Here is a 25,246-nt window from a genome sequence, read left to right as displayed (position 1 = left end):
AAAAAAAAACCAAAAAGTTGAAACACAATAAATGCCATAACGCATTCATTTTTCAACCGATTTCGTTGGTTTCTCCCATTTTGGAAAGCCAACTAAATTTCCTACTTGCTAACAGTAAATAATTGTACTGTTAGGTGTCATTTACGCAGCCTAGAGCACAAGGAAAAACATTTTACTGTTTTTTAATGCGTTTTTGTCACACTTAAACCACTATTAATTAGCCATTTGTTAACCAATTTTAGAAATCTATGGCTTGTTCGAAAGGCATTACTCTCCCCTTTATAATGGAAAAAAGAAGTAATGTCCGTTTAAAGTTGAAAATCCAAGAAAGTCCATTTTTCACTACATTTACCGTTATAAAATGAAAAACCGAAGTGACCCAAAGAAACCAAAGGTATTTTCGTCTTCTGTGGACTCCCACAACACCGAATTTATGCATTAGAACCCCTGCAAATTTTCACTGTAGCACAGTGTTATGTAATAACGAAGTCGTTATACTTAATTTACCCCTTGTCGCACAATTTTAATCAAATATATATCAATTATGAGCAAATTTGTACCTATTTAAACAAAACCGGTTTAAACCGGTTAACCGGTTTTGAAAATTTTTGAAAACCGAAAACCGGTTTTTGAAAATATTGAAAATTACGGTTAACCGAAAACCGTTTTGATTGGAAAAACCGGTTTTTTGGACACCCTAATCTGTATGGTTTCCATGACAAACGCCTTTTTTAGCGTATTTTGTTTTCAAACTCAAATAGCAAGTATGAACTTATGAAAAACGTACGACATTTTAGAACTTTTGGAGACCACTATCTTGCCAATTTTGTAGGCTCCGAAAAATATGAACCTTTGCCAATAGTTTTGATAGATATATTTCCTGTCGATAGGGAACTCAATATGCCAAATTACAGTTAAATCGGTAGAAAAATATGCCTAAAGCAATGCTGAGCACGCGCCTGTGTTCTAGCGATACCGATAATACCGATATAATTCTGGGGGAACGTTTTATGCCCCCAACGAAGACTAAATACCAAATTTCACCCATTTTAGAGGAATATTGAGGCCACAACCTGGAAAATACAGATAATCGGGAGGTATTTTCCTATGGGGGCTATATGACGGCGTGGACCTATACCGACAAAATTCTTGGGGAAAGTTTTATTCCCCCTAAGGAAGACTAAGTAAGGAGGAACACTGATGCCACAACTTCCAAAATACCGAAAATCGGGAGGTATTGTTCTAGGCGTGAACCTATACCAACAAATTTCATATTGAAACTTTAATACCACAAATGAAGACTTAATACCAAATTTCAACAATTTCGGTGAAATATTGATGACCTATACCAACAAAATTCTGGGGAAAAGTTGTATATCCCCAACGAAGACTAAGTACCAAATTGTAGCCGTTTCGGTGTGATAATGAAGCTAAAACCTTGAAAATACCGAAAATCGGGTGGTACCGTTCTATGGGGATAGGATGAATGAACTTTTGCCTATCTTTATAAATAAAAATCAAATCAGTTGAGAACGGCTGGATCGATTTGGACAGTATTTTTTTTTTAAATGTTCGTTTTATGTAAAGAAAATTTTTGCCATTAAATTGTCAGGGAATGTACAGGGATGGCCACCGGTGAAAATAGGCTACGGGGTACTTCTTCTATACCCTAGTTCTTTAAAGATAATAAATACGAATGTATCGGTTTGAAAATTTATTTGGGAGACAAATGCATTGAAATAAATATTCTCTAAACACATTAAATTTTTATTATCCAGTATTATTTTTGCCAATTTACAGCTGTAATATGCCAAGTTAAGTCGAAGAAATTGAAATTTGTATGTAAAAACGAAAAAAAAAATAAATTATAAAACTAATGGCATTGACAATATTTTTACGGAAAAACAAATTCAAAATTCGTTTTCTAAGTTCATTAAAAATAAATTCTTTGTAAATGATTTTTGTGCTATTTTTAATATCATTGCTATAAATTTATGTTGAGTTTTACTAATGTTGGCCCCGTAAGGGCAAGTCCATATTTTTTAAAAATACAGGGGAAAGTCTCTAGTTTACGACAAAAAGAAATCCAGCTACCGCCATCTGCCACCCAGTAAGTTATTCCCTTTATACCACGCCTGTAAAATCGCCAAAATTCCGAAAATCGGGAGGTACGTTTATATGGGAGCTATACCGAAACGTGGACCTATATTGAACATTTTTTGCAAGGAGGTAATGGTGTTCCCTCAGAACTTAAAATGCAAAATTACAGCCAAATCGGTTGGAAATGATGACTAAAATCGTCAAAATGCCGAATATTGGGAGATACGTTTATATGGGAGCTACACATAAACGTGGACCTATAATGAACATTTTTTGCACGGACGTATGATCTTCCTTCCAAAGTCAAAATACAAAATTACAACCAACTTGGTTAGAATATCTGGCTAAAATCGTCAAAATACCGAATATAGGGAGGTACGTTTATATGGGAGCTATACCTAAACGTGGACCTATATTGAACATTTGAACATTTGAAAATTTGGCTAAAATCGTCAAAATATAAAAAATCGGGGGTACCTTTATATGGGGCCTACACCCAAATGTGGACCTACATCCATTAAATTTATTTTTCTTACTTTTGGGCTAGTAATAAAACTATGGTTAAAATTTTGAGGCGTTAACTCGATTAGAACTATTTTTGGCACTCCTTTCCATACAAGTGGGACCACTGTGAAATGTGGTTGTGTCCCCAACCTTACCTACTTATTTGGGACCCAAAGACTTTACCACGTCCACTTTTTAAAAAATGTTACATCTACAAAACTACTGAACCGATTTTACTGATGGCCCCCGATGAAAATAGGATGCATTTTTTTGTTGAAGTTCGAAGGGAGCGGGGTACTTCCCTTTGCCATTTCTAAAAACGCCATATCTTCATGAATAAAAATCAAATGCCGTCATAACCCAAGTTAGGTTTTTATGGAAAGAAAATTTTACCACGCACACCTTTTTCAAATTTTAATTTAAATTTCTTCTACAAAAACTACTGAACCGATTTTCCCGAAATTGTCAGGAAATGTACAGGGACGCCCCCGAAAATAGGATACATATTTTATATAATTCCAGAGGGGGCGGGGTACCTCCCCCAAGTGATATTTAAAAAAACCCTATTTTTGCAAAAAATGACGGTTTAAAAATGTACGAATTAATCTACAATCTAGGTACTTCTTAGGGGCCTAAAGATTTTTTTAAATATGTAATATCGCCAATACTACTGAACCGATTTCAACGAAATTTGCAGTAAAAGCTCAGGGTATACCATTGTTATGTATATTTTATGAATTTCGAAGGAGATGGGATACCTTCCCCACGTCTTTCTTTTAAACGCTTACGATTATATCGGCTTCAGCATAAATTTTGGGAGGTAATGTTGTTGTATGTACCCTAGGCACATATTTGCAGTCAAATACGGGGCCACGTCCACTCTTTTCAATACATTATTTTGCCAAAACTACTGAACCTAATTTCATGTAATTTTCCGAAAATGTTCAGGAATGTCCCGTGTCCAAAATGCTATATACATATTTGTAGACGAAATCCTAATAATAATATAATAAATAAATCCTAAACAGCAACAATGGGCGAAAAATCCACAGTCCGTAAGAGAAAAGAAAGGTTACAAACTAAATCTGTTGATAAATTTAAAATCCTTCTCAGTTTGACAATGGACCGAAGAAGTGATGTAGAAAATACCTATTTTTGAATTGTTAAGCCTAAAGTCCATAAAAAGATTTTATTAAAACTTATTACTACGGGCCAGCAACGCGGAACGGGGTCTGCTAGTTAACCACTAAAATCACGTTTATTCCATTGAAAGTGAAAAGTTCACCCACAAATCGATTTAAAAAAGTATTTTTTAGAAAAAATGTATGAAATGAAAAAAAATCAAAAATTACTTATTGTTGCACGAATGAATAAACTTAAGCCTACTAATAACAAAAATAACGTATATTCCTGTCAAATATTGAAAATGGTCATGCACAAACCACCTTAAAAAATTTAGATTTTTTTTTTTTTTTTTTGAAATTATATCCTAAAAAACCATTTACGGCATTTTTATGAATCTCAGAATTGAAGCAAAATAATTAGAAACAAATGTTACGTCAGTTCGGTTGTCTCAATGTGACTCAAATATTTATTTACAATTATATATCTGGTTACTGTGACTTCAAAAAATTTCCCTTAATTCTGTTAAATTCAAATTTTAAAATTATTTTGTGCATGAAGTTTTTTTTCACCGAATCATCTTATAATTAAGATTTTATGTAATCTTATGTAGAAACTCATCGCACTATAATACATGGATATCAGGTTGTAAAAAGTCATAACCCTAATGCTAATGCTAATGCCATACTCTGAGACATGAACCCTCGAAATGCCACAATATTTAGGACTAATCCTTCATACATCTCTCGCAAAAAAGTTTTTAGTAGCCTTTGTTATAACGTAATAATTTTATTTTCCATACGTCTGACGAAATTGGCACGAAATTACAAGCAAAAAATCAGCCTTAATGGTATTCTTACAGTATAGAAAGTCAAGGTTGATTGGGGTTTTGGTAGTAATTAAGCGACCTACTGTTTATAATACCTACTCTACAAAACGACTAAGAACTAAAGCAAAAGAAATTACCCAGGAAACTAAGATAATATACTCTTCTTTATTTATTTCTTTAAAATTAGGGATCTATTTATGATATAATAAGGTTCGCCACACTGGCCTCCCTTTTTTTTTATACAGTCATTGGTATGAGGGTATTTAGATATCGTCCAACTTTACTGATTCTTTTTTACTTGTTTTAATATAATTACAGCTCTTAGAAAGAAGACAGTTTCAGCAATTTTTCTTAAGAATAAGATTTACACTTGAGGCGAAAAACCCATCACTGACAAAAAGGATAAATTCTAATACAATAAGTCATCCTAAATCAATTAAATGTTAAACAACAATATGGCTGAAAATATTATTAAGGGCTTTTTAAGCTTAATTTTGTTGACGTCGAAAAACCTACAGAAATCACATTTGACCCACTGTATTGTTCTTTTAAAAACATGACATTTAATGACAGCAAAAAGTGCATATTTTTTCAAACAACAACAAGTAAGATAACAAATGAACTGTAGTGGAGATAAGACTTTAATAAATATCATGCTCAAAGATAGTAGAAGAAGAAAAAGCACAAAGAGGAAGAAGCAGAAACAAATGATTTCATTCAATAATAAATCTATCAATATTTGCTCATTTGAGGATGAGTTCGTATTTTTGTTTGTTGTTGGCAAACAATTTGCAAAAAAAAGAATTCCATCATAAGTAAATAAAAACATAAAGTGTGAGAGATTTATTCAATAACCGAACAATTTTTTGAAAAAAAAAAGTCAACAAAATGTGAGAGGGAAGGGCATGGCGACCTTCATTATTCAGAACCGCAGAAAGAATGTGACATTTTCTCTTAAACCTACAAATTTTGATAAGTGAGTGGAGAATTAAAATTATTTTTTATTAATAATTTTTAATTTAAATTTAATTTTAACAATTGGTCTGTTCCTTTACTTTTAAAAATGGTAACAGTGGCAGAAAATGATAAAAGTGGTGAACTGTTCTCATTTAAATTGTATGGTATTTAAAGTAAGAGAACACTTTGCAGGTTACAAATGGTAACCTCAGGCACGTAAAGGAACAGAGCATATATTAAAACCGTAAAAACAAGAAAGAGTTCTATATATATTTACGAGTCATATATTAATCACCCATGTCCGATTTACACAAAATACTTCTTACATTAATGTTGCTAAGGGGGTATTCTCTTTGCTAAACCACGGAGTAGGTGAAGAAAAGAAAGAATACGTTTGGTGTTGTTTATGTATACTTCTTCGTTCGGGGCTGCTGACCATAGCTGACCCAGCTTAGGACCTAACTGAATCTGAATCCAAATATGTTATGTTTATTTTTGCATCTACCCTTCGCATTGATGACGAAGAATTTCAACAGCACTTGTTTCTTCTCAATGACCATCACTCTCGTTTGAATGGAATGGAGCACTATTTACTGCATTTGCAAATGGAATTCATAAACAAAAATACTGACATGAGTGTTTGTTAAATAAAAAAAGGCGAGTTAAGTAAGAAAAAAACGATGAGAATGACGACCATCATCGTTATGATGATACAATGCCATATCAATTGAGTAAATTTTAGTCTCTGACCGTAAGAAGTCAATGCTGTTGTCGTTGTTGTATTTTGTTGCGAGGTGAAGACATCCTCCTTATGGGTAATTTATCATGTCTGCGCTGTTATTATTGTTGTTGATGTTGGTGTGAAAGAAGAGTCAAGTGCAGTGCAGTGTAGTTAACTAATAAATTCATATTGCAGAGATGGGAGTTGTAAAATTTTGTAATTTTACACAAATGAATTAAATAGAAAAAAATAAATAAAATAGATAAATGACCTCTACTTAAATATCGTAAACAGCCTATTGCGGACCAGTACCAATATTCGAGTCATTTATGCCCTTCATTTTGTCAATATATATATATATATATTTTTTTTTTTTCAAGTATATATTTTAAAATTGAGAAATACTTGAACAAGTAAAAAAGTATCAGTCGGCTTTGCCGACAGAGATATACCCTCAGCCTATGTGAATTGGAATTTTCATCTACGGACAGATCGAATGTATTAAGGGTCTTTTCAGAATTTTGCGACCCTTTTTTGGACATTTGAATTTGCCGACAAAAATGTGGATTAGGATTAAAGTTCAAAAGTTTTACGGAGGAGGGAATGGACCGACATAGTGCATTACGGAGGAAGTGAATCTTATTTTGAGAGTCATATCTTTTCGATAGATATCGCGCCCACTAGTCACTTCAGTACACCTGTTGGATCAGTATGCCAGGAAGCATGGACCACAAAGAACATCATCGGTATAAATTTCCAAAGGATCTCTGAACAGACCCTAAACTGCACTCGGACACAAATGTTGAACTTTTGTGGGGGAGGTATCCTAAGGAGAGGACCGATATGGATATTTTAGAAGTTAAACTAACTTTGGACAAAATATGACGAAGGCTAAATTTTGGACCAAATCGGTTTATCAGTTCGAGAATTATTGTGCTCTCCAGCAACTACATATGGTGCCTGAGGGGTTTTTTACAACTTTCGGGTTGTTTTCCCAAGAAGTATGGACTTGTCACTGAAAAAAATTTTACCGTCGTAATTGAGACAGCGATTGCAAGTTGCTTCAATAAAAATCAAAGTGATTCGATTGCAGGTCTTAAAGTGAACTTATCCGAAATTTTGTGTGAGAGGAAGGAATTGGCAAATATAGTCCGAAGGAATTGACAAATATAGTCCATATTCAAACCTGATCTATATCTGGTAGATATATTAGTATGCGTAAAGTATGGACTAAATCGGTCCTTCCCTGCAAGTGTTATCGTGCCCAGGGTTTAAAAGCCAGCATCTAAAAACATTAGCATTAGCTGTACACTTCAACTGCACACACGGCTAAATAAGCAACCGAACGCATATTTATTTTTGTACATTTTTGCTTATTTCGTTTTTGAAGCCTAATCTTTTTTCGTTAGGCATAATCGACAACCACGCTACATATTTAGCAGTCGGCTGACCATTCATCGCAGCGAATTAGCCTCAAAGGGTGTTTTTTGTGATTAGAGTTGCCAACGCAGTAATAAAAAAATGTCAAAATGCTCCCATCGTATGGTAGAACCTTAAGAATACTAATTATTATTGTTTAAAAATAAAAAAATATTCACACTGGTTACCCTGATCTCAAAAACAATTGTTTGCTGAAAACATGATCATGTGTGCTGCAAAATATGAGTATGCGCGTATGATGCTTTTTTATTATAGCGACGAAATCAAATAGCATCAGCATCGCTAGGAATATTTTTTGTGAAATTTGTTGCTACATGTTGCCGTTGTTCATTGTTGCTAAACATATTTCGAAGAAATGTTAGCAGGCCAAGCTGCAAATATTCGTTGCTTTTGCTAATATGGCGTTAGCATTTTAAACCCTGATCGTGCCCACAATTTTTCCGAATATTTTTGAACTTTTGTGCGGGAGGAACCTGAAGGAGTGAACCGATATGGCTTATCTTCGAACTTAAACTAAGTTTGGACAAAATATTATGAAGGTCCAAATTTTGGGTCGAATCGGTTCGAGAGTTATGTGGCCAACCACTACAAAGGTGTCATAGGGGTTTTTTTAAACTTTAAGGCTATTGTCTCAGGAAGTATGGTTTTGCCCCTGATGAAACTTGTACCGCCGTATGGGGGGCCGTGAATACAAGTTGTTACCACAAAAATCAAAACGATTCGAGAGCTGGTCCTAAACTGAAGTTTTCCGAAATTTTGTGTGGGAGGTACCTGAAGACGTGTACCGATTGAGTCCATATTGGAACCTCATCTAAGTTTCACGATGTGCAAAGTATGAACCAAATCGGTTACTCCCTTCAAGAGTTATTGTGCCCACAAATTCTCCGAAGATTTTCGAACTTTTGTGGGGGAGGTACCCGAAGGAGTGGGCCGATATAACCCATGTTCGAACTTAAACTAAGTTTGGACAAAATATTGCAAATTTTGGACCAAATCGGTTCATCCGTTCGAGAGTTATCGTGCGCACCCGCCAGCCAGACAGACCGCAGAAATTGTCTGAAACACATTTCGTCCAAACATACTTGGGATTCAAAACCATTATTTCGTGAGGCACATTTTTCCCGTATGAAAGTGTATATACCCTCTTTAGCATAAATGCTGAGGGTATAAAAATACCAGTTCTACCCCTTTACAAAATCGCAAATTGTACAAAATTCTGTACCATATAGCAAATATCAAAAGGTACCAAATTTTGTACCATTTACCACTTTTCGTACACTACTTTCCAAAAACTACTTTCATAAATCCAATCACCTAAATCCAAATTATAACCAATTTAGTTTCATTTAGCACTTTTCCAAAGTACGAATTCCTAAAGTTACCGCAATCCTACACTCCAACAGTAATCTGTTCACACAAATACAAATTGTATCGAATTTAGTATCATTTAGTACTGCTTCGTGCACATTAGTATGATTTTCCAAAGTTACGTCCATATCTCAATTCTACATTTCAAAAGTAATCTTAATTCCCAATTTCAGAATTCCAGCTCTATCCGTTCATCAAAATCCAAATTATACTAAACTCACTACCATTTATTACTTTTCGACCTTTGGTACATCTTTCATACACTAATAGGTCGACTTTCCAAAAACATTTCATTGTTACTCTTCATCAGTGACCTTCATTCCAAATTTCAGTATTCCAGCTCTATCCGTTCAACCAAATCCACATTGTACTACATTTAGTACAATTTAGTACTCTTTTCGTGTACTTACAGTTCGAGTTTCCAAAAACTTGTCTTTGTTACTCTCCATCAGTGGCCTTCATTCCAAATTTCAGGATTCCAGCTCAATCCGTTCAACCAAATCCAAATTGTACTAAATTTAGTACCATTCAGTACTTTTCGTACCCTTATAGTTCGAATTTCCAAAAACCTTTCATTGTTACTATTCATCAGTGACTCTCATTTCAAATTTCAGGATTCCAGCTCTATCCGTTCACCCAAATCCAAATTGTACTAAATTTAGTACCATTTAGTACTCTTCGTGTACTTATAGTTCGAATTTTCAAACACCTTTCTTTGTTACTCGCCATCAGTGATTCTCATTCCAAATTTCAGGATTCCTGCTCTATCTGTTCACCGAAATCCAAATTGTACTAAATTTAGTACCATTTTGTACTTTTCGTGCACTTATAGTTCGAATTTTCAAACACCTTTCTTTGTTACCCTCATTCCAAATTTCAATATTCCAGCTCTATCCGTTTACCCAAATCCAAATTGTACTAAATTTAGTACCCTTTTCGTACACTTATAGTTCGAATTTCCAAAAACCCTTTGGTACATCTTTCTAACTCCTTATCAGTGACGATTTTGTCAAAATCGTTTTTACCAACTGTTATATATCTGTTATACGTGAGAGAATATGTCTTGGCTAAATATGATGGTGGTGGTTTTTCAAAATCGGTTTTATCTTCACGCACATCTTGAAATTACAAATCAGAACAATGTATTTTGAAAGCGAACTTAATAATCAGCTTGAGTCATATGTCCAAATTGGTAAATACCTTCTTTTGAAGTAAATTAGAAATTCAATTCAAAAGTTAGGTTAATCAACGAATGAATGTTGGGAACAATAATGTAGTCCCAGCCCTGGTTATTCAATTAACACAAGTTCTCCACCAATCAACTCCAATCAATTACCAGCAACTACAACATTCTCCCTCTTTTTCTCTCTTAAATTGTCATAATTGCATGTACATTGTTCAAAAAACATAAATGACTAAATTTTGACTCAAAATGTTGGAGCCATGATGCGAGAATGAGATATAGTGAGTTGGAGATTAATAAATGTTAATTTATCTCAACAGTAGAGCAGAGTACCCACATAAATACATAAATTGTATGTAAATTTGTTTTGTGAATAACCAATTTTAGGCGAGTTGCTGTCATATTTTTTCCATTGAACTGTCAGTCAGTTGACGGCACGAATCATTCTTTCGTCCATTTGTTATAAACAAAACATTCTCATAAATAATCAACAAATACGAGTAGCCAGCAAAGCTTTTATTATAAAATTTTTATGGTAGGTATTTTGTTTTTTTTTTCTCCAAAAACAGATGTTGAATGATGAATTCATTTTGGATTGAGAGGTAGGAATATTGAATATTGTTTGAATTTCAAATAAATTGTGAACTAAATTTGCCAAGATAAATTTTTTTATTGAACGCCCACTTTTTTACAAAAGAAACAAGTAAGAACAGACTATAGTCGGACGGGGCCGACCATGTGATACCCTATACCACTAAACGCGTCTTCTTGGGATAAAGTTATAAGATGTGCATTAGAAATTTTACCAATTTTCACACAAAAGTTTTGATCAATTTAACCAGCTAAATATTATCCTATCATACCGTTGACTTGCACGCTACTTCTTCATCTCAAACCAAAACTACGTTTAAAATTTCGCGCCGATCGGAATATTATTGCGACCTACAGAGCGGCTACAAAATCGAGCAAAAATTTTGTTTTTGGTCCATTTCATCCCTTTAACATTTCACGATCATCGCCAAAAACTAATCAGTTCTATTCTGGTCCAAACCCGACCTCCATACTAAATTTCGTGACAATCGGTCCATAATTGCGGCCTCTAGCTTGATTACAATTTTTAATGGACGGACAGACGGACGGACGGACGGACGGACACACATCGCTAAATCGCTTTATCTCGTCGAGATATGAAGTTTGGTATACCACATGAGGGGTCTACGACGAATATTTCGCGGCGTTACATGAATTTTTGGGAAAACAAACTTATTATACCCTTTTCCACATTGTGGTATAGGGTATAAAAATATAAAGCATTAAGTTTTTCGCTACTCATTGACTGATGTTTTTATTTCTCTCTTAAGAGAGAGAGTTTTTTATTCTTATTTGCATGTTTGTTGTTGTCGCTGTGTGTGTTGATGTTTGCATTGTTTGAAGGTAATAGATAGAGAAATGATTGGTTGACCGATGCTGAAAATAGATTTTAGCATTCAAAACATGACGTCATGTGATTGCTAAAAATTTTGATTTTTAAATTGAAAATAACATGTGTGCTTTTGGGATTTTAGCAAGTGGATTTATTAAAAGTATTTTTAAGTAAATTTTAGGTACAATTTGGAAATTTTTAATTATTTAATACATATTCGGGCAGAATAAGTTTAAACATTTTATAGGAAAACATGGCAGATAAGCATACATGAACTATTTTTTATTAATAAATCAATTTTTTTATAAACTTCCAATTCTATTCGATCGAATTATGAATTGTCGTTTCAAAATAGGTCACTAATCAAATCAGTTTATTTTCTCTTGATTATGCTGGTGGCAATGATGTATGGCTATAATTGATGAAATATTCATCACATAAATTCTTCACAGCTCATAAACAAACGTAAATCCATATTTTTTCCACATAAACACCTTCGAAATTGTTTGTTGAATTGACAACCAACCAACTACCTACCTCGGAGACTACAACAAAATACACTTGCAACCCAAGACCACAACCATAAACATGTCTAAATTTGAAGTAAATTAGACGCCTACACCAAACTTCTTTTCCAAAGAAAATCAACACAAATTCCAATTCGATCTATGCAAGTCTCAGCGTGTGTGTGTGTGTACGTCCATCAGACAGAGGACTGTGTTCAATGTTCAAAACAATAAAAATCGCTTGATATTGAAGAAATTCATGCATAAATTCCAATTATTATGTTTAGTTTTAAACATAAACAAATTAATGGTCGCAATGAACTGTTCTTCGAGGGGGTTGGGATGATAATTTGTGGTTAATCTAGGAAATTGAAGAACATTTAATTATTAAAAATTGATTGCTTAAGTCTGAAATATTTTGAACTAATATGGAATACTTACTTTCCTTTAATATCCACAATTTTACGTGGAGACATTTTTCTGAAAGAAAGAGTGCTTCTATAGACCCTTTCCGAAAGAAAAAGGGCGCTTCTATGGTCCCTATTTTAAAGAAAGGGTGCTTCTATGGACCCTTTCTGAAAAAGGACCCTTTATTAAAGAAAGAGTGCTGCTATGGACCCTTTCGGAAACAAAGGGTGCTACTATGAACCAATTTTGAATGAAAGGGTGCTTCTATGGACACTTTCTGAAAGAAAGTATGCTTCTGTGGACCCTTTCTAAAAGAAAGGGTGCTTCTATGGACACTTTCTGAAAGAAAGTATGCTTCTATGGACCCTTTATTAAAGAAAAAAGAGTGTTTCTATAGACCCATTCCTAAAGAAAAAGGGCGTTTCTATGGAAGCTCTTTGAAACAAAGAGTGCTTCTATGGACACTTCCGGAAAGAAAGGGTGCTTCTATGGACCCTTTCTGAAGGAAAAGGTGCTTCTATAGACCCTTTCGGAAAGAAAGGGTGCTTCTGTGGACCCTTTCTGAAAGAAAGAGTGCTTCTATAGACCCTTTCCGAAAGAAAAAGGGCGCTTCTATGGACCCTCTTTGAAAGAAAGGCTGCTTCTATGGACACTCTTTGAAAGACAGGATGATTCTATGAACCCTTTCTAAAAGAAAGGATGCTTCTATGGACCCTTTATTAAAGAAAGAGTGCTTCTTTGGACCCTTTCGGAAACAAAGGGTGCTACTATGGACCCTTTTTGAAAGAAATGGTGCTTCTATGCGCCTTTTCTGATAAAGGTTCCTTCTATGGACCCTTACGGAATGAAAGTGTACTTCTATGGACACACTATGGGTGCTTCTGTGGACCCTTTCTGAAAGAAAAGGTGATTCTATGGACCCTTTCTGCAAGAAAGTGTGCTTCTATGGACCCTTTCTGAAAACAGGTTGTTTCTATAGGCCTTTTCTAAAAAAAAGTGTGCTTCTATGGACGCTTTCTGATAGAAAGGACATTTTCTGAAAAAAATGACTCTTACAGAAAGAAAGGGTGCTTCTATGGACCCTTTCTGAAACAAAGGGTGCTTCTATTGATCCTTTCCAAAAGAAGAGTGCTTCTAAAGATCCTTTCCAAAAGAAGAGTGCTTCTAAAGAACCTTTCTGCAAGAATGGGTGATTCTAAAGAACCTTTCTGCAAGAAAGGGTTATTCTATGGACCCTTTCTGAAACAAAGGGTGCTTCTACGGACCCTTTAGAAAGAGTGCTTCTATAGACACTTTCCGAATGAAAAAGGGCACTTCCTGAAAGAAAGGGTGCTTCTATGGACCCTTCCTGAAGGAAAATGTGCTTCTATAGACCCCTTCTGCAAGAAAAGGTGCTTCTGTGGACCCTTTCTGCAAGAAAGTGTGCTTCTATGGACCCTTTCTGAATGAAAAGGTGCTTCTATAGACCCTTTCGGAAAGAAAGGGTGCTTCTGTGGACCCTTTCTGAAAGAAAGAGTGCTTCTATAGACCCTTTCCGAAAGAAAGAGACACTTCTATGGACCCTCTTTGAAAGAAAGTGTGCTTCTATGGACCCTTTCTGAAAGAAAGGGTGCTTCTATAGACCCTTTCGGAAAGAAAAGGTGCTTCTTAGACCCTTTCGGAAAGAAAGGGTGCTTCTGTGAGTCCCTTCTGAAAGAAAGGGTGCTTTTATGAGTCCCTTCTGAAAGAAAGGGTGCTTCCATGAGTCCCTTCTGAAAGAAAGGGTGCTCCTTTAGAAAGAGTGCTTCTATAGACACTTTCCGAATGAAAAAGGGCACTTCCTGAAAGAAAGGGTGCTTCTATGGACCCTTCCTGAAGGAAAATGTGCTTCTATAGACCCCTTCTGCCAGAAAAGGTGCTTCTGTGGACCCTTTCTGCAAGAAAGGGTGCTTCTATGGACCCTTTCTGCAAGAAAGTGTGCTTCTATGGACCCTTTCTGAACGAAAAGGTGCTTCTATAGACCCTTTCGGAAAGAAAGGGTGCTTCTGTGGACTCTTTCTGAAAGAAAGAGTGCTTCTATAGACCCTTTCCGAAAGAAAAGGGCGCTTCTATGGACCCTCTTTGAAAGAAAGTTTGGTTCTATGGACACTTCCTGAAAGAAAGGGTGCTTCTATGAGTCCCTTCTGAAAGAAAGGGTGCTTCTACGAGTCCCTTCTGAAAGAAAGGGTGCTTCTATGAGTCCCTTCTGAAAGAAAGGGTGCTTCTATGAGTCCCTTCTGAAAGAATGGGTGCTTCTATGAGTCCCTTCTGAAAGAATGGGTGCTTCTATGAGTCCCTTCTGAAAGAAAGGGTGCTTCTATGAGTCCCTTCTGAAAGAAAGGGTGCTTCTATGAGTCCCTTCTGAAAGAAAGGGTGCTTCTATGAGTCCCTTCTGAAAGAAAGGGTGCTTCTATGAGTCCCTTCTGAAAGAAAGGGTGCTTCTATGAGTCCCTTCTGAAAGAAAGGGTGCTTCTATGAGTCCCTTCTGAAAGAAAGGGTGCTTCTATGAGTCCCTTCTGAAAGAAAGGGTGCTTCTATGAGTCCCTTCTGAAAGAAAGGGTGCTTCTATGAGTCCCTTCTGAAAGAAAGGGTGCTTCTATGAGTCCCTTCTGAAAGAAAGGGTGCTTCTATGAGTCCCTTCTGAAAGAAAGGGTGCTTCTATGGACACTTCCTGATAGAAAAGGTGCTTCTATGAGTCCCTTCTGAAAGAAAGGGTGTTTCTATGAGTCCCTTTTGAAAGAAAGGGTGCTTCTATGAGTCCCTTCTGAAAGAAAGGGTGCTCTATGAGTCTCTTCTGAAAGAAAGGGTGCTTCTATGAGTCCCTTCTGAAAGAAAGGGTGCTTCTATGAGTCCCTTCTGAAAGAAAGGGTGCTTCTATGAGTCCCTTCTGAAAGAAAGGGTGCATCTATGAGTCCCTTCTGAAAGAAAGAGTGCTTCTATGAGTCCCTTCTGAAAGAAAGGGTGCTTCTATGAGTCCCTTCTGAAAGAAAGGGTGCTTCTATGAGTCCCTTCTGAAAGAAAGGGTGCTTCTATGAGTCCCTTCTGAAAGAAAGGGTGCTTCTATGAGTCCCTTCTGAAAGAAAGGGTGCTTCTATGAGTCCCTTCTGAAAGAAAGGGTGCTTCTATGAGTCCCTTCGGAAAGAGAGGGTGCTTCTATGAGTCCCTTCTGAAAGAAAGGGTGCTTCTATGAGTCCCTTCTGTAAGAAAGGGTGCTTCTATGAGTCCCTTCTGAAAGAAAGGGTGCTCTATGAGTCCCCTGTGAAAGAAAGGGTGCTTCTATGAGTCCCTTATGAAAGAAAGGGTGCTTCTATGAGTCCCTTCTGAAAGAAAGGGTGCTTCTATGAGTCCCTTCGGAAAGAGAGGGTGCTTCTATGAGTCCCTTCTGAAAGAAAGGGTGCTTCTATGAGTCCCTTCTGTAAGAAAGGGTGCTTCTATGAGTCCCTTCTGAAAGAAAGGGTGCTCTATGAGTCCCCTGTGAAAGAAAGGGTGCTTCTATGAGTCCCTTATGAAAGAAAGGGTGTTTCTATGAGTCCCTTCTGAAAGAAAGGGTGCTTCTATGAGTCCCTTCTGAAAGAAAGGGTGCTTCTATGAGTCCCTTCTGAAAGAAAGGGTGCTTCTATGAGTCCCTTCTGAAAGAAAGGGTGCTTCTATGAGTCCCTTCTGAAAGAAAGGGTGCTTCTATGAGTCCCTTCTGAAAGAAAGGGTGCTTCTATGAGTCCCTTCTGAAAGAAAGTGTGCTTCTATGAGTCCCTTCTGAAAGAAAGGGTGCTTCTATGAGTCCCTTCTGAAAGAAAGGGTGCTTCTATGAGTCCCTTCTGAAAGAAATGGTGCTTCTATGAGTCCCTTCTGAAAGAAAGGGTGCTTCTATGAGTCCCTTCTGAAAGAAATGGTGCTTCTATGAGTCCCTTCTGAAAGAAAGGGTGCTTCTATGAGTCCCTTCTGAAAGAAATGGTGCTTCTATGAGTCCCTTCTGAAAGAAAGGGTGCTTCTATGAGTCCCTTCTGAAAGAAAGGGTGCTTCTATGAGTCCCTTCTAAAAGAAAGGGTGCTTCTATGAGTCCCTTCTGAAAGAAAGGGTGGTTCTATGAGTCCCTTCTGAAAGAAAGGGTGCTTCTATGAGTCCCTTCTGAAAGAAAGGGTACTTCTATGGACGCTTTCTGCTTCTGTGGACCATTCCTGCAATAAAGGGCGCTTCTATGGACCCTTTCTGGAAGAAAAGGTGCTTCTATGGAGCCTGCAAAAAAGGGTGCTTCTATGGACCCTTTCTGCAAGGAAGGGTGCCTCTATGGACCTTTCTGCAAGAAAGGGTGCTTCTATAGACCATTTCTGCAGAAAGATAGAAGAGGTTCAAATGTGGTGTATATCTGTCAACACTCTCGGGTATCTCCAAATTTGAACATTTTTCGGAAAAGTACAGTTTTATGACGTTTTAAAGTTTTTGCAGCAGGTTGTCCTCGCGGCCCCTATTAAGACGCTACAATTGTTTTGGGCTATTATCCTAACAAGTACGTCCTATGATAATGGCCCCAAAAGCTGCAGGGTAGCTTCCATAAGAGTTCCATTAAGAACTCTTCGAGGATCGTTTTAAAAATTTTACTTTTACAAGGTACTCCTTGTGCTGACATAATGATCAAAAAATTCTAAAAAAAATCCTAGAGTGATCAGTTGATCAAGGGCTGGTGGAAACGATAACTACCGAAAGGAATAACTCTAAAATTTAGAGTGATTTACTGTAAAGGTCAGCAGAGGCAAATCATATGCCCGCGGGCATAAGCATTTATGCTGCTTGCGCTAACGCAGCTTCAGGTACACAAAAAGTTTATTTGTGTTAGCAAAATTTGTGCGAATAACCTATCACCACCATTGGTTTTGTTTCTGCTGCTAGCTTCGTAAACAGCAATGTCTTTGCAATGCTTGGCCATCAGAGCTCTAAATAACAAATCCAGTTCCAAGATGGACTGTGTCCTCCTTCAGGTACCTCTTGCGCAAAAGTTCAACGCATTTCCACTTTAATTCGCTTAAATCGTGTTGACTGCATGACTGCATTCTATTATTGATGGGAGGAATCCAATACTTCCTTAGATCACTGCCGACCAAGAAGAGGGCACACAAAATTCTGAATATTTGCAACTTTTGACAGTGTGTTAGTAAGCATGCTGCTAAACAAAAACAAATCAAAACATTTGCTCTCTTTTGTGTGCTCTTTCGTTGCGTTCGGGTCGTGTGTGTGTGTGAATTGCCGAAAAACTTCGTAACTTTAACAATACCAAAGAACGGCATTGCCTTAGATATAGACCCGAAATTTCTCAGTATTTAGGGTTACTTCTTCTTACACCTATCGCACTAAAGTTTTTAGTAGCCTTTTGTTATGGCGCTACAATTTTATTCCCCCTACTTCTCTCGATAATTTCCCAAAACCATCTGAAAACTTACGCAGATAACATCGAAAACTTCTTTTATCATCTACGAATATGCTATCTACTTTCAAAATTAGGGTTCGTAGTAAATTTAGCATAAGTGGGTAATTACAAATGGCGAGAGAAAAATACGATTTCTTGGCATGAAAAAAAAACAAAATAAATTATTCTTTAGAAATTTTATTTCCAACAATTTTTACTTTCAAGGAGCTTTCCAATTTTCCAAACTGATCATATCACCCTCCTCAAGCTTCCTCAATAAAATCCCTCGCAAGTAAAAAATAAATTAAAAATATCTTTTAATGACCAAATTTGTACATAATACGCATACGGATACGAATATATGTGTGTGTAGAGAACAATGATAATTTATCTACTGAAAATAAAAAGTGTGCCTCTATTTATAGATTAAAGTTATAAAGGAAGAACACCTTATCAACACATATGGAGGGAGAGAGAGACCCCAGGCAGAGATACATAACAACAACAATAACATTGGAAAATTTATATTCACAAATAAAATATTTGCCACAGAAAAGAGTTGTTTTAAGATATTCGAGTTGGGTGTAAATCCCATTTATGAAATAGATTTAAATGGATTAACAGATTTTATTTAGAGAGATTTTATTTAGAGAGTCTTGAAGTGACTATCCGAGCAGCAGCAATTATTTAATACATTTCTTCATTCCATCCGTTACTCACTCAAATCAACAGCTTCAAATAAACAATAACAACAACACAAACAAAGAATGTTTAAATAAATAAAACAATGTGGATAGCTAATGGCAACTTGTGGATAGTTATCGAATGAATAATACAACGATTTCTGGAATTTATGAATGACTCATCTCCCTTCCTCTTTCCTTCATTGGCAATATTTGTTACAACAAATGTTGGCGATTAGTGAATTATTTGCAGAAACAACAGACTATGACTGTGCAAAAAAAAAATTATGGAGTGGTGGACCTAAATACAACATGAACAGATCGCTAATTTTTAAAATTTATTTATTAGGTGACAAAAGAATTTTGGAAGTCTCCAATAAAATTTTAGAATTTTGTAGGGTAGTGCACAGTGGAATAACTAGGCCAACTATGACTAATTATTCCACTGTGCGGGGTCTTTGGAACATTCGTCACATTATCGAGAGAAGAACGGAGCATAATATTATGCGATGCATAAAAGACCACAAACTATATAAAACTTTAATAAAAGAGGTGCATGAAGGAGTGGTCCTAAATATTGGTATATCTGTGGAAGTATTGCCCTCCCATAGCAAAAAAGACTATTCATATTTCAAAACGATCCGATAAGTGGCTTCGACTAGATTAACTTGTGCGTAGGAGATACATGAAAGAACGGACCGGGATCCGAACCTTTCGATAGTTATCCTAGTTGGTATAACCATTTTAGCTTGCCACCGTGGGATTTTTTAGAGATTTTGGGTTCATTATCTTAGGAATTAAGGACTTGCCCACCACAACAATATTGTAATTAAGGCAACAAAGACTATCCTAGTTGAAAATTTCCAATCGATCCTTGAACAGCTTGTAAACTACACTTAAGCGAAAATTGGGGGAGTTACTGGAAGGTGTTATCCGATAAGAACCTTCTTCTAACTAAATGTAAGTTTGGAAGAAATTGTTCACTATCAGTCTCTCCTTTCGATAGCTATCGTACCCAGCAATAGATTCGTAATAGATCGTACCCAGTCGTAGAAACATGAATTTGCGGAAGAACAAGTGAAAAGGTATCAGTCGGTTTTGCCGACAGAGACATACCCTCAGTTGAAACTTTAATCTACGGACGATATAGAATCGAATACGGGCTACACAACCAAAATCCCATTAATTATATATTAGTGGGTTTTCAGATATTACGACCCCTTTTGGCCGTATGAACTTTCCGACAAAACAAGTAAAAAAGTATCAGTCAGCTTTGCCGACAGCCTGTGTGGATAGAAAAACTTTTTTTCAAAATAAAAAAAAAAAACTTATGTATTTAGGGGGATTTTCAAAATGTTGGCGTATGAACCGACAAAAGTATGGATAGGATTAAAGCTCAAAAATTTGCGGGGATAACGATAGATAGAGCTTTTTTTACCACACTAGCCTACGAAAAACATAATACCGCTGTAAACAGGGCCACTAGGAAACCCTTCGGTAAAAATGTCCACAGGATCCTGGAATAGACCCTTAACCACACAAAAATGTTGAACATTTGTGTGGTTGGTACCACAAGGATTGGACAGATAGGGCCCAAATTTGAACATAAACTAAGTTTCGACAATATTTAGAAATCCAATGTTTGGACCAGTCCGGTTGTTTCGTCTTTGTGAAATCGCGCGTATCATTTTAGCGAATATTTTCGAACTTTTGCGTGGGAGGTACCGGAAGGAGTGGACCTATAAGCGCCACATTCGAATTGCATCTAATATTCCAAGAAATATTTTAATATCCAAAGTGTGAACGAACAGCAGTATTCGGTTTGAGCTCTCCAGCCACTACATTTGATGCAATAGGGGGTTTTACAACTTGCGGGCTGTTTTCGCAAGAAGTATGGGCTTGCCCCTGAAAACACTTTTACTGTCGTAATTGAGGTAGCGAATGCAAGTTGATTCAACACAAATCAAAGTGACAGCTGGTCTTAAAGTGAATTTATCCAAAATTTTGTGTGGGAGGTACCCGAAGGAGTGGACAAATATAGTCCATATTCGGACTTGATTTATATCTGGTAGATATATTAGGATGTGTAAAGTATGGACCAAATTGGTCACTCCCATCAAGAGTTTTCGTGCGCACAACTTTTCCGAACATTTTTGAGCTTTTGTGGGGGAGGTACCTGAAGGAGTGGACCGATATGGCTTATCTTCGAACTTAAATTAAGTTTGCACAAAATATTACGAAGGCCACATTTTGGACCGAATCGCCTGATCCGTTCGAGAATTATCTTGCGCTGCAACCACTACACACGGGGGCTCTTTGCAACTTTTAGGCTATTTTCTCAGAAAGTATGGACTTGCCCCTGACGAAACTTATATCGTCGTTTAAGGGGCAGTGAATACTAGTTGTTACAACAAAAATCAAAGCGATTCGAGAGCAGGTCCTAAACTGAGCTTTTCCGAAATTTTTTATGGGAGGTACCCGAAGGTGTGGAACGATTGAGTCCATATTGGAACCTCATTTAAGTCTGGTAGAAATTTCACGATGTGCAAAGTATGGACGAAGTCGGTTACTTCCTTTAAGAGTTATCGTGCGCAGAAATTTTCCGAATATTTCCGAACTTTTGTGGGGGAGGTACCGGAAGGAGTGGACCGAACTTAAACTAAGTTTGGACAAAATACTACGAAAGCCAAATTTTGGACCGAATCGGTTGGTCCGTTCGAGAGTTATCGTGAGCTCCAGCCAGACAGACAGACGGACGGACATGGCTAAATCAACTCCAAATTGTCTGAAACACATTTCGTCCAAACATACTTGGGGTCTAAAACCATTACTTCGATGAAGCACATTTTGAAAGTGTACAGTCTGTCGCAAAAGTTAGTATACACCGTTGAAACCAAAATGTATTAGGGATAAATATCACTATAACTTTTAGAAAACAACAAACAATTAGTTTTATTTGATAGACAAGAAGGTTGTCTTCCGTTATAACTATTAAAAGTGCGCAATATTTGCATACATTAGCAAATGTACGGTTCGAATCCCAAAAACACAAAAATATATGTCGCAAAAGTTAGTATACAACGGAGAATCCTCGTGGAACTGTGTAAAAAATTCTTGATATTTTTGAACAAAATGAAACTAAATCTGTACTTAAGATCATAAAGAGTATATTAATTGGTTTTAATGGCAGTTATAGTACTTATAGTGACAAGTCCAACGTACACTGGATCGTAAAATCCACAAAAATTGGTCATCTACAAATACAACAACTGTAGCGACAAAATTCCGAGTGTTATGTCCTGTTTATGAATTCTAAACCATGAAATGCTCAGAACAGCTCTAAAGTTTCAATATGGGGTGATTTTGATCGAGTTTCGACTTGTCCTGTTTGAAAAAACGGGAATTTCTTGAAGGAAATCCATACTTTTGAGGCCATTGTCCCTTTGAAACATGTAATAATCCTTAATCCTTACACATAAGGACTTTCCTTTTGAGTTAATTTTCTCACAAATGTTGCCCCTTTTCATATTCTCACCAAAAGTAAATAGTAGGAGAACCTCAAGATCCGTTGTAAGCCCTACAGTTATACTGTCCTACCGGCCTTTTAGCAGTATCGGACATTCTTCTCGTGTCCCTAGTGTCTAATGTACTACTAATGTCTATTGAACTACTTCTAACTGATCCATTTAGTTATATTTTAGTCTTAAGTGAAGCGAACACAGCTTTTCAGAACGTTTTTGCACAAACCATGCGTTATAATAGCAGAGAAAGCTCTGTATTAAAATTTTAAATTAGCTATCATATCCTTCTGCGGTGGTGGAGTATCACTGTAGGGCTTACACCAGAACTTGAGGTTATACTACTATTTATTTTTGGTAAGAAAGTGAAAAGTGACATAATTTGTAAGGAAATTAACTGAAAAGGAAGGTCCTTATGTGTAAGGATTAAGGATTGTTACATGTTTCAAAAGGACAACGGCCTCGAAAGTATGGGTTTCCTTCAAGAAATTCCCGTTTTTTCAAAAAGGACAAGTCAAAACTCGATCAAGATCACCCCATATTGAAACTTTAGAGCTTTTCTGAGCATTTCACGGCTTTAAAATTCATAAACAGGACATAACAACCGGAATTTTGTCGCTACAATTGTTGTATTTGCAGATGACCAATTTTTGTGGATTTTACGATCCAGTGTACGTTGGACTTGTCACTATAAGTACTATAACTGCCATTAAAACCAATTAATATACTCTTTATGATCTTAAGTACAGATTTAGTTTCATTTTGTTAAAAAATGTCAAGTATTGTTTAAACAGTTCCACGTGGATTCTCCGTTGTATACTAACTTTTGCGACATAAATTTTGGTCTTTTTGGGATTCGAACCTTTCATTTGCTAATGTATGCAAATATTGCGCACTTTTAATTGGTATTGCGGAAGACAACCTTCTTGTCTATCACACAAAACTAATTGTTTGTTGTTTTCTATAAGTTATAGTGATATTTATCCCTAATACATTTTGGTTTCAACGGTGTATACTAACTTTTGCGACAGACTGTATATACCCTCGTTAGCATAAATGATGAGGGTATAAATATACCTGAAGGAATGGATCGATATACTCCTTTTTGGAAGTGGATATTATTTTGGGAGTCATTTCAGTTGAGCACCGTACAACATAAAGGTTTTGGATCAGTATGTGAGGACGAAGGTCAAAATTTGGACCTAAGCGGCTGCTCCGTCCGAGAGTTTCGTGCTCTCTAGCCACTTTACATTTGGTTTTTTTGGCATCTTTCGGGCCATTTTCTCCAGAAGTATGGACTTGCCCCTGAAAAAACTTGTACCGTCGTAATGGGGGACAGCGAACGCAATTCGCTGTTGCAAAAATCAAAGCGATTTGTGAGCAGCTCTTAAACTGCACTTTTCTGAAATTTTGTGTGGGACGTACCCGAGGTAGTGGACCGATATAGTACCTATTTGAACCTAATCTATATCTCGCAGAAATATTACGATGTGCAAAGTATGGATCAAATCGGTCATTTCCTTCGAGGGTTATCGTGCACACCATGTTAGCGAAAAGTTTTGGACTTTTGTGGGGGAGGGACTTTCCCGATGGAGTGGACCAATATGGCCCATCTTCGAACTTGTTTTGGCAAAATATTACGAGGGCCAAATTTTGGACCGAATTAGTTGATCCGTTCGAGAGTTATCGTCGTTCCAGCCAGACAGACCGACAGATGTAAATCGATTTCAAATTGTCTGAAACGAATTTCGTCCAAACATACCAAAATAATTATTTCGATGATGCACATTTTTGATCACGTCAATGTGAATATTAGGGTGACCAAAAAAAAGGAAAACATTTTTTGGAAGGCCTACCCCCTAAAATGTAAAAAATCTAGGGTGATGATTTTATACTGTAAGGTGACTTAAAAACAGGTTTTTTTGAAACGAATACCCCTAATTTTTTTCCGTTTGATCCAAAAACCTTATACGTGTAAAGGTTTTCCATAGAAAATCTTTCCATGTAAAGGTTTTCGTCGTTTCATTTTGAGTCCTATTTTTTGGAACGTATCAACGACGCAAAGTGAGGTCTTGGTGTATTTCGAATAAAAGAAAATCCACCACCATTTATAAATGTGTGTGTATGTATATGTTTTGTGTGGCTTTTGGGTTTGTATTTATAATTGACGCAAACAAATATTTATTTGCACCCAAACAATTATTTGTTTGCATCAAACATAGATTTGTTTGCACCTAAACAAATATTTGTTTGCAGCCAAACATATGTATATTGGTTGGCAGGACCCAAACATATCGCACCTGTTCAACAAAAGGGTAGTAACTCAAAAATGTCTATTTTTTCAGTAGAGACAAAAAACTGTTGATACATCAGTAGTTGCTCTGTAGAAACGAAGAGTAACATAAAGGTAGACAAAATAATGGGAGATTTCTATCAATTTTTAATAAAAAGTGGAAATTTCAAAATTTTGAGTTACTATCCTTTTGTTGAACAGGTGCGATATGTTATGATTGGGACTGTTAAAAACATAAATATGTTTGCTGCAAAATATGTTTGGGACCGTTTTTTCCTCCGTGTTATGTCGATGAGTTTTTATTTAAGGTTAGATAAAATCTTACATATCAGATGATACGATGTGATACAGGGAGATAAGGTGATGACCTTTTATCAATATATAAATATATACCCCTAAATATATGTATACCCTCTCGTTAGCCTAAAGGTTGAGGGTATAAAAAGGACAAATATTCAATACATAATATAAAATTAGGAGGAAGCGATTTTGTCGGCTGCTCTTTCAGATTCTGCACATTTAAGATTGTAGATCGAAAAATTGCATTGAACATTATGGATAAATCACTCGCAACATACCAAGTGCTTGCTACCCGTCATTCCATTTCTAATTTAACACAGATGATTCAAATATAATAACTCGAATTTTAAATAAATTATTAAAATTGCAATAAAAACATAGTTTTGAAGTAGTTTCTTTATTAGCAATCATGACTCACAAAAGCAGTTCAAACGATTTTTTTACATAAATTCAAAATTGTTGGAGAAATTCAATT

General features: G+C 36.3%; 1 protein-coding gene across 9 annotated transcripts in view; it reads right to left on the bottom strand.

The window, feature by feature from the left end:
• The window catches only part of rhea (Talin_middle and talin-RS domain-containing protein rhea), a 114,782-nt gene that overhangs the window by 72,575 nt on the left and 16,961 nt on the right, over window positions 1-25,246 (bottom strand). The gene's annotated exons all lie outside the window — the stretch shown is intronic.

Source organism: Musca autumnalis, unplaced genomic scaffold (assembly GCF_047663935.1).
Source record: "Musca autumnalis isolate F117 unplaced genomic scaffold, ASM4766393v1 scaffold_4, whole genome shotgun sequence".
NCBI lineage: Eukaryota > Metazoa > Arthropoda > Insecta > Diptera > Muscidae > Musca > Musca autumnalis.
Note: the sequence above shows the minus strand (reverse complement) of the source record. Positions and strands in the feature narration are given on the sequence as shown.